This window comes from Nannospalax galili, unplaced genomic scaffold (genome assembly GCF_000622305.1).
Source record: "Nannospalax galili isolate Female #2095 unplaced genomic scaffold, S.galili_v1.0 scaffold128, whole genome shotgun sequence".
NCBI classification, from domain to species: Eukaryota; Metazoa; Chordata; class Mammalia; order Rodentia; family Spalacidae; genus Nannospalax; species Nannospalax galili.
Genome location: NW_008360322.1, coordinates 5260346 through 5271516, shown reverse-complemented (window position 1 = coordinate 5271516; position 11171 = coordinate 5260346). Strand labels below are relative to the sequence as shown.

Below are 11171 nucleotides of genomic sequence, written 5' to 3'. Positions count from 1 at the left end.
ACATCAGTAGCAGTAACAGGAGACAACTGATCACAGTGAATCCACAGTCAGGAAGCAGAAAAAATGAACAGGAAGTAGGGCTAGGCCATAAAGCCTCAAGGCCCACCTCCCCCCACCCCCCACTGACCAACTTCCTCCAGGAAGGTTCCACCTCCTAAAGGTTCCACAGCATTCCAAAACAATGCCACTGGGACCAAAATTTCAAACACATGAGCCCATGGGGGGACATTTTACATTAAAACAACCCTTAGGATATATAGCTAATTTTATGAAAGCTTGCAGAGAATGAGTATTTTTCATCTGTATTCCTAAAGACACTAGTAAATTATCAAACAGAAAAAAGATTTGCCTTAAAATCTAACCCAAAAGTTGGCCTCTATTTTTATTCAGTGGTAGTTAAAGCCGTTTGCTCAGAGGCACTATCTCTAAGAAATCCCTGGAAAGGTATTTAAAAGTAAGATATATAGACATTCATACAAAAGAGTCAAACTCATTTTTTCAACTGATTCTGTCACTAGCCTTACTTCCTATACTTATTAAAAATTCTAGGTCACTGATGTAATTGATCAGGGTCTGGTCTCACCAAGGGCATATCTGGTAAAGGGAGTTTGGGTGGTCAATCAATTCATTCCCTTGCTGCTCTCTCCCAATTGAGTCAGCTGTCTTCAAATCTACAAAACTGTTTAATACCCTCTAAAAAGGATAAGACAAAAAGATAGCAAAAGCCTCCACTGTCATTTGTTCATAAGAATTAAAGATACTGAGCTGCGTTTGGTGGCTCATGCCTATAATCTCAGACTTGAAAGTCTGAAGCAGGACTGCTGTGAATTTGAAGCCAGCTTGGGCTACATAGTACACAATGAGTTCCGGATCAGCCTGGGATACAGTGTGAGACGTTTTCTAAAACAAACAAACAAAAAAGAGCTAAAAGTAATCTTTCAAGATGGTGGTTAAAAACACAAGGTTAATGTTTTATAAACAACAGTATGTAGGGATAACAAGGGATACTCTTATGGCTGTTTGCTCCATCAAACACATACACAGACGGGGTTGGAGAGATAGCTCAGCAGTTAAAGACAATGGCTACTCTTGCAGAGGGCCTGGGTTCAGTTCTCAGCATCCACACACATTGTGGCTAACAACCTTGTATAACTCCAGTTCCAGGGGATCTAACGGGCCTCTTCTGACCTCCACGGGTACTGCACAACATGGGTGCACTTGCATCCATGCAGGCAAAGTGCTCATACACATAGAATAAAAATAAATAAATAAAACTTGAAAATCACACAAATATTTGTGGCTTAATATAAATCAACATAAAACACATGTAGGTATTTAACATTATTTGAAAGTGTACTTAGCAGAGAGTCTGATAATCTCTAGAAGACAATACTCCACATGCTTGCTAGTACTAATGTTGTATTTGTAGCAATCTGATGCCCACTTAAAACCAAACCATCTGGGTCTGTAACATGACAGCAGCTACAAGGGCCTCTTTGTACCCTATTTATAATGTTGTTACATTGAAGTATGCATTCAAATCCTTCAGTGCAATGTTAAGGATTATGAAAAACAGAAACTTGTCTGTTTACCCTGCCCCATGGATGGAAGAATAGGGCTCATATGAGACCAGAGGATAGGAAGACTATTTTCAACATTATTCCTGTGCAGCCTATAGAACCATTCACCTCAAATGCTTAAGTATAGAGGATCTTCCTCCCAGATTCCAACAGCCCTTTCATGCTCCTTTCTTAGTTTTCACTTTTATTTCAGTCCACACTGCAATAAAGGATCTCCGATTGTGTTGTACTCTTAACTACAACACATTAACATGGCAGCATTATCAGAGTCAGCGTTCCGTGCCTTGTTTGTGTTTTCTCTCCTAGCCTGATTTAACCTGCGTTGTTTGTGGAGTGCCTTTCAAATGACTGACCTGTGACCCTTTATAGTTCTGTTTCTTAATGACAGTTGCCTGATGAAGCCAAAGCAGTGCATGGTAAAAGGAAGGAAGAGCACATACCTTTCAGGTAGATGAAAAGGAGAGAAAGAGAAACTGTACTGCCTTGTTTCCTTTGTTTTGCTAAGAAACCATAGAACCCTCAAGGGAAAAATCATAAAGTCTCAAAGGTGTTTCTACAATTTAATGCTTTTATTATAATCACTGGGAGGGAGAAGAGAGGCAGAAAACGGGGGGTGGGGGGGTGTCAGTGTGGCCTGGCTCTCAAGTCCTATGAGATCAGACAGGGATAGTTCAGCTTTTTTCCCATCTTCCATTCAAAATAAGGAACTAATCAAGAGTTTTGACTCTACTGCCCATCTCACATCTCACCTTCAAGTGCTTAATGTGGATATCTAGTTACCCGTTATTTTATACTCCACGTAAATACGACACTATGTACGTATTTTCAACATAAAAGCATGAAAATAAAACTGTTGTCTCAAGAGAAAACTAACCCATGTTTATAAACTGTGTCCACAAAAAGAATTAATCTCTAAATTACCACTCTCTAAACATTGTCTTCTGCCACTAGGACTCAGATATTATGCTGTGAGTCATTAAAACCACTTCCCTGGCAGCTTAATACCAGCCCTGTTCACTTACGAATTATAGGGTAAAACCCACTATTTCATTCCTAATTATTTTTGCTGCAAAGAACAAGGAAAGGAAACAAAATTGTTGGCTAAAGGAGATTGCAATCAACCTGGTAATGATGCAAAACAGTAAGGTGGTTCTAGAATGAACTATTTTGACCTGAACAAATACCATGGCACTACTGTACCTCTGAGCAAATTGTACATAATCCAGTGTACTTCCATCTTGCTAGTTGTGGACTGATAAAGCTCAAAGCAGGTAAAAGAAATCCTACTAGACTTTTCCACGGACAATCACATTCTATGAAAACATATTCTTTGACTAAGTTTGGCTTTATTCTTACAAAATCAGAAGAAGGTACTCTTTGCTGATGTTACTATACAAGATGCTCAAAAACCCTAAGGAAAAACAAACATCATTGGCCAAGTTCAAGGACAGTAAAGTTCTTTAATTAGGCAAAGGAAGATCCTCTAGCTGGGAAAAATAGTAACCAACCAAGAAAACAACCAACCAGAAACTTTTATTAAAAAGTTAGGGTACTGGGGGCTGGAGAGATGGCTCAGCGGTTAAGAACACTGGCTATTCTTGCAGAAGACCTGGGTTTGAATTCTAGCACCCACATGGCAGCTAACAATTGTCCATAACTACAGTTCCAGGGGATCTGATAGACTTTTCTGTCCTCTGTGGGCATTGCACGACGCGGGTGCGCTTACCTACGTGCAGGTAATACACGTATACATATAAAACAAAAATAAATAAATAAAAAGTACATTACAAAAAGGGTACTAAAAAGTAATGTATCACAGCATAGAAAATCATTGCTTCCCCTTATTTCTTTGATTTAAATAATTAGACAATATTATTTATGTTTCTTAAGCATACCTTAAAAAACAATTTTTGAACCATCAACTGATAGACTTTCTTACACTTGTTACATGACTTGTTACTAATACAAATTACTTGATGTTCTGGTTTGTTTTCTGCTACTGTCATAAAACATTCTGTGATAAAACATTCTGACCAAAAGAAGCTTGGAGGAGGAAAAGATTTGGCTTACACCTCCAGGTCATGGTCCATCACTGAAGGAAGTCACTGCAGGAACTCCAGTAGAACCCTCCAGGAACTGGAAACTATGGAGGAATGCTACCTGCTGGATCACGCTGTGTCTCATTCACAGGCTCTTTGTTTTTTTTCTGGTCTTTTTGAGACCCCCAGCTGGCCTGGAACTCACTACGTAGGCCAGGGTGGACTTGAACTCACTGAGATCCACCAGCCTCTGCCTCCAGAGTGCTGGGATCTAAGGCGTGCACCACCAGGCAGGCCCAGCTTATTTAGCTTTCTTACATACCTGCCGGGGAAATGGCACCACCCACAGTTGTCTGGGCCTCCTCCTATATCAATTAAGACTGTCAAGACAATCCTCCCAGGCTTATAGTTTGATACATTCCGTCTGACCGGAAAACGTGGTGATGGGGGAGGGGGCCAGGGCTGCCCGTCACATAGTTAAGATGCGGAAAGAAACAGGAAGTGAGACTGGGCTACAAAACATCAAGGCCTACCGGCAGTGACTCATTTCTTCCGACAAGGCTCCACCTCCTAAACATTCCACAACCTTCCCAAACAGCACCATCATCTAGGGATCAAGTATTAAAACACAGGCCTATGGAGGACATTTCACATGGAAATTTCCAAAAGTCATAGCATTTCTCTTACAGATTACGATCTAATTTTAAGATACTGTGTTGGATAGATTCAGTTGTCAACTTGACACACCTGGGTGAAGGGAACCTCAATTGAGGAATTTCTTTCATTTGATTGGCCTGTTGGCATGTCTGTGGGCCATTTTTTAAAATTGTTACGTGATGTGGGAGGGCCCATACCAAAGTGGATGGTGCAACCCTGGGCAGGTTGTCCTGTGTTGTATAAGAAAGGAGGCTGAGCACAGGCCAGGGCAGCAAGCCAATAAGCAGCATTCCTCCATGGTCTGTGCTTCAGCTCCTGCCCCCAGGTTCCTGCTCTGAGCTCCTGCCCTGGTTTCCCTCCATAAAGAACTGTAAACTGAAGGTGAAATAAACCCTTTCCTCCCCAAGTTGGTTTTGGTCATGGTGTTTATCACAGCAATAGAAAGTATTTAGGACAGATACAGAAGAATATTTTTCAGTGCCTCACTAACGTTGATATTCTGGAAATCATTGTCCTTTCACTTAACTTTTACTAACTAATTTACTATTTCTTTTTCATGTTTTCTCAGGTAAACTAGAGATTAAGTTGAAGGTAATATAAAATCAGTTCCTTTTTCAAATGAAGGATTCACATTTTATTTATTATATGTATGCGTGTATTGCCTGCATGCATGTAAGTGCACCTGTGTTGTGCAAAGCCTGCAGAGGTCAGAAGGGGGCATCAGATTCCCCTGGAACTGGAGTTAATGATGGTGTTTAGCCACCATGCGAAATAGAATAATTTAAAAATATTATTACTATTATTGTTTTGGTTTTTTTGAGACAGGGTTTCCCTGTGGCCCCCAGCTTGCCTGGAACTCGCTATATAGACCAGGCTGGCCTCAAACTCACAGATATCTGCCTGCCTCTGCCTCCCAAGTGCTAGGATCAAAGGTGTGCACCACCACGCCCGACTTAAAAAACATAGTTTTAAGGGCTGGGGAGATGACTCAATTGGTAAAGGGCTTTCTACACAAGCATAAGAACCCACGTGCACACACCACACACATACATACCCTGAACTATACATGTACATATAGATATATATGTATATGTGCATATTTATAGTTTTAAATGAAAAAGCAGCATATAAAATATATTTACTGTACCGATATTCTTCAATTTACAGTGGGTTCCCCAATCAATCCATAATAAGTTTTTAAAAATGCATATATGGCTGGAGATGCAGCTCAGTGGTAGAATACTTATCTAGCATGCACAGGTCCTTGGGTTTGATTACCGGTAGTGCTACCAAATAAAGGGAAAAACACAACCTGGCCTTGGCATAGACTGTCATTTTTCCTTCACTGTGCTCACATGGGTAACTAGGACTTGTAACTGCATGCTGCTGCTCAGTATCACAAGGAAATATCATACCATGTACCAGTAATTTTGGAAACTGTCAATATCCTAAATTTAAAGTTGCTTCCTACTAAATATGTATGTAAAAATTAGATATAGTATTAAAAAATAAAATCAAAGAATCATAAGTTAAGCCATTGTAAGTCAGGATCATATGTATATTATCCCATTTATGAAAGAAGGGGATGTAAGAAAATTCCTATTGTGGCCAAATAATTTTTAATAAACTCAAACTGCTATAGGATGTTAAAACTCAATATGATGTAGGATGTTTGTTGTGATGTAACTGAAAAGTCATTGACTTTGAGAGTCATGAGCATCAAAGGGGACTACAGCAGCACACATCTAGTTGTTTTTTTAAAATAATTTATTGTTTTTACTTTTTATGTGTATGAGTGTTATGCCTGCATGTAGATAAGTGCACCCGTGTCGTGCTATGCCCATGGAGGACAGAAGAGGCTGTTGGGTCCTCTGGAACTGGAGTTATGAACAGTTAGCTGCCATGTGGGTGCTGGGATTTAAACCGTGGTCTTCTGCAAGAACAGTCAGTGTCCTTAACTGCTGAGCCATCTCTCCAGCCCCAGCACACGTCTAGTTTTAACTTCCTAAATGTTTAAAGTCTTCCTCAGCAGCTACCAAATGAACTAGCACTGAGCTCATCCAACTCTTTAATGGAAAGACCCCCATGAGAATCACCATTATTTCCTAGTTTCTATGACTTCAATATGGCTTACTATGACTGTTGTTTAAAGTTCAGTGAAAATGTAATGAGCTGTATGTCTGAAAAGACACATTTCATAGTAGGAATCTCTGTGGAGGTTGGTAAGTGCATGGGGCTGAGCCAGGACCAGTAAGTAGGTCTATTGCTGGAGGCCTTCAAGGGTGTCGATAATTGCTGCTCCTTGAATCTTTTACTTGGTAAGCATTTAAAGATATGATTCCTGTCTGTGCCAGTTCAGGACCTCCAGCAGTTCCATTTTGGAAAACTTTCAAATGATTCTTATACAATTCCTTCCTTCCTTCCTTCCTTCCTTCCTTCCTTCCTTCCTTCCTTCCTTCCTTCCTTCCTTCCTTCCTTCCTCCCTCCCTCCCTCTCCCTTTCTTTCTTGGGTTTCCCTGTAGCACCAACCACCCTGTAACTTGCTGTGTAGACCAGGCCAGCCTCCATCTCACAGAGATCTGCCTGCCTCTGCCTCCCATGTACCGGGATTAAAGGTGAGTGCCACCACATCATCACACCAGGCAAGATATTTTATTGTATTACTATTGTATTTACTAATTACCACATACTTTTTTTTTTTTTACTAGAAATGCACTTGTTATGCTAATATTGTGTCATAATTTGATTTCCCCATGTCCTGCTTCACTAAGTAGTTCATGTGACTTCTGCTTGAATACATTTTGTGCTTGCTCCTTCCACAGTGCTTCTTGTTCTTTCTTCCAGGAATATTTTCTGTCATTGGTTTAATAAAACTATAGCTTGTTGGTAAAATAAGCATACTTTTTTGTTCCAGTAATTCTTCTTTAGGAAAAAAATTATTCTAAGGAAAGAAAGATCTTCACAAAAATTTACAATAGTAAGTCTTGTGTTAATTCCTAGATTGTAGAATTGCTAAATTGGGAAAGTAAAAAAAAAAAAAAAAAAAAAGTAGTAATGACTTTCTAAGCAAGAATATAATATCAACAAGGAAAATGATACTGTGAAATTGTATGTGCTTACAAGGAATATTTATACACATGATTGATAAAGCAGGACTTTGTGGAACAATTTTGGTAAATGTTTTTCTAGGAATATAATCATGTCTTCCAATTTCCCAACTTATTGGCATGAATTTTCCCATAATATCATTGTGCTGACATTTATGTCTGCAGTATCTATAGTTACTTTTCCATCCATAATACTGTTTGTTTGTGCCTTCTTTTTGAGAGACTTTTCCATTCTATCAAAGAATTTGCTTTTTCAGCTGTCTTCTTTTTATATTTCCATTGTCCATTTCATATCCTTCTATAAACTTTCAGGAAATTTTACTATTCTTTGCTATATTTCGATGTTCTGTTTTCTTTTTTTCTTTGTTTTATGTGTTTGAATATTTTGCTTGCATGTATGTAAGTGCACCCATGTAGTACAATGCCCATAGAGGTGAGAAGAGGGTATTGGGTGCCCTGGAACTGAAGTTATGGACAGTTGTTAACCACCATGTGGGTACTGGGAACCAAACTGGGATCCTCCGCAAGGGAAGCCAGTGTTCTTAACCACTGATTATCTCTTCAGCTCCAGGTATTTATTTCATGATATATTTTTGTTTTGTTTTTGAAACAAGGTCTCCCTGTAGCCCCAGCTGGCCTGGAACTCACTGTGTAGACAGGATGGCTTCAATTTCACAGAGGTCTGCCTGTCTCTGCTTTCTTGACTGCTGAGATTAAGGGCATGTGCCACTATGCCTGGCATTTTTTCTTAAGATGTATATTTAGTTCATTAGTTTTCATTCCTTTTTTCCTTAACATAAGCTTTTAAGGAAATCATTATCATTAGGCTTTGCCTCCTTCAGCCCAGCTTCTCTCCTTTTATCCTCTTTGTATGTGTACAATAAATATGTCCAGCAGATGGTGCAAAAACCCTAATCCAGAAAATATTTTTTTTCCAGTGCTAGGGGTGAAATTCAGTTCCTTGTGTATGTATAAGAACTGAAACTTCAAAGAAAAGCATAATCCTTATTAAGTCAAGAATGTTACATGAAGGGTAACTCCTGTATGACCACAAATCAGTCAAAATGTGCCATTATGAAATCATCGTCTCCAGTAAATATTACAGTCAAGGAGGACTCATATCACAGTAAGGAGGAAGCTCTGCAATAAGGTGAGCCAAGGCTGCAGAGCGAGCATCTGTGTGGAAGACTAACAGGAGTGAGCGTCTGTGTGGAAGACTAACAAGAGTGGACAAGCTAAACTTCAACACAATACTGTACCTAGACAGGACTTTGGAGATCAGACAGTCCATAAGCTTTCAAATACTGTTCAAAAGTTTTTCTCTAAATAGAACTTCAGTATATGAAATTTACAAAAGTAGAGCTGTTGTAACTAGGGTGGAGGGAACAGGAGTCATACTAAGCCTTCTCTTCATCCCAGCCAGTCTTATCCCTTCAGTGGCTGATAGAAATCACGAACTGCCTGGAGACTTCTAGGTAAGATGGCAGGCTTGAAGCGGCTCCATCTGACCCAGTGAAGCACAAAAGGCACACACTAGCCACAGAAATTCTAAGCAGAAAGAGCAGTGCTGGAGTTTATTATAATTTATGGTCTCAAATATATGCTACATAACTATAAGAAAACAGCATAGCACTGGCACACACACACACACACACACACACACACACACACACACACAAAATAGACATGTAGGCCAATGGAAAAGAATAGATTACCCATAAATAGACTCACACAATTATAGCCACATAATTTTTCACCAAGTTGTCAAAAAATATACATCATAGGGATCTGGGGAGATGGTTTAGCCAGTAAAGCACTTCCCATGCAAGCATGAGGGACAGAGTCCTGATCCCCAACACCCACCAAATAGCCAGATGGCCTTGGCAGGACACCTGTAATCCTAGTGCTCAGGAAACAGGATAGGAAATCTCTGTCTGGCTACCTATATGGCCAGCCAAACCAGTGAGCTCTGGGTTCAAGTGAGAGATCTTGCCTTAATATATAAGATGGAGGAGAGATATTAAATACAACATCAACCTCTGTACACAAATGCACACGCACATACATGCACACCTGCACACAAAGGTGCACCCACACAGATATGAACACTCATACATGTACACACACACACACACACCATATATTGAAGAGTGTTTAACAAAAGCTGTTGGGAAAACTGGATTTCCACATGTTGAAGAATGCTACTAGATCCATTTCTTGCCTTGAACAAAAACCTATTTGAAATGGGTCAAATATATGAATGTAAGACCTGAAACTTTGGAATTGCTAGAAGAAAGATCTTGAGAAAAGCTTCAAGTGCTCACGTCAGCAGCACATATACTAAAATTGGAATGATACAGAGATTAGCCTGGCCCCTGTGCAAGGATGACAGGCAAAATCATGAAGCAGGCCATATTTTTCAGGTACACACAAGCACAACTAAATGAACAGTGTATTATGTGTGTGTATGTATGTGTAACAATAATAATCGAAGAAGAGGACAAGACATCGAGAGGGAGTGGGGTGACAAGGGAGGAGTGGGTGGGGACTGACAATAGTCATGTATGAAATTCTCAAAAATTAATTAAAAATTAATAATAGCTTCAAGATGTAAACACAGGCAAGTAATTTCTGAAAAGAACTCCAATAGCACAGGAAGTAATCCCAGGAAGTGACCGATGGGTTCATATGAAATTAAGACACTTCTGTACAGCAAAAAATAATAATAATAATAATAATAATAATAATAATAATTGCTAGAACCAAGGGAGAACCTACAGAATGGGGGTGGCCAACCACCCACCAGAAAAGAGGTTAATACCTAGAATATGTGAAGAACTGCAAAAATTGAACACCAGGAAACATCCATCAATTAATGGGCTAATGTGCTGAACAGATAGTTCTCAAAAGAATACAAATGGACAGTAAATACTTGAAAAAAGTTCAACATACTTAGCCATCAAAGAAATGCAAAATAAAACACTGAGATTTGTTTTCACCCCACCAGTCAGAATGGCTTAGCATCAAAATATTAAATCTACCCCCACCCCCAAAAAAGAGCCAGCCATGGTGGCACACACTGTTAATCCCAGCACTCAGACACAGAGGCAATTTCTGTGAGATTGAGGTCAGCCTGGCCTACATAGTAAATTCCAGGCCAGTTGGGGCTCCAGGAAGACCCTGTCTCAAAAAGACACAAAAAAATTAAATGGCAAATGGCAAGGATGGAAGGAAAGAGGAACTCTAATATACCGTTGGTAAGAATGTAAACTAGTGCAGCCACTGTGAAAGGCAGTATGAAAGTTTCTCAAAAAAACTAAGAATTGCCATATGACCCATTTTATATACCAACTCATTCTCTATCATACACACTCACACATATATGTGTGTGTATATATGTGTGTATATATATGTATATATGATTCTAAGTAAACATACTACAGAAAAATGTATACATCTATGCTACGGCTGCACTATCTGCAATCAACTTGGATGCCCATCAACATATGAATGAATTTTAAAAATGTGATACATATTCACAATGAAGTTTTGTTCAGTCATGGAGGAAAATGAAATTTTGATATATGTAATAAAATGTATGGAAATGGAAATCATGTTAGGTGAAATTTGCCAAACTCAAAAACAGATACAGAATTTGGATTTCTTTCAGAGATCCTGGATTGACTCTGTGTGTGTGTGTGTATGTGTAATGAAACCAGAAAGCAGATCATTAATAATGGAAGTGGAAGAAAAGAGGGAAATTGATACAGGAAAAGTGGGATATCTTT

General features: G+C 39.2%; 1 non-coding gene across 1 annotated transcript; it reads left to right on the top strand.

Annotated features, from left to right (window-relative positions):
• The first annotated feature begins 9699 nt into the window (after nucleotides 1-9699).
• LOC115068809 lies at nucleotides 9700-9803 on the top strand. The gene has a single exon (XR_003848149.1). It is a non-coding gene; the product is annotated as a U6 spliceosomal RNA (small nuclear RNA).
• The last annotated feature ends 1368 nt before the right edge of the window (nucleotides 9804-11171 follow it).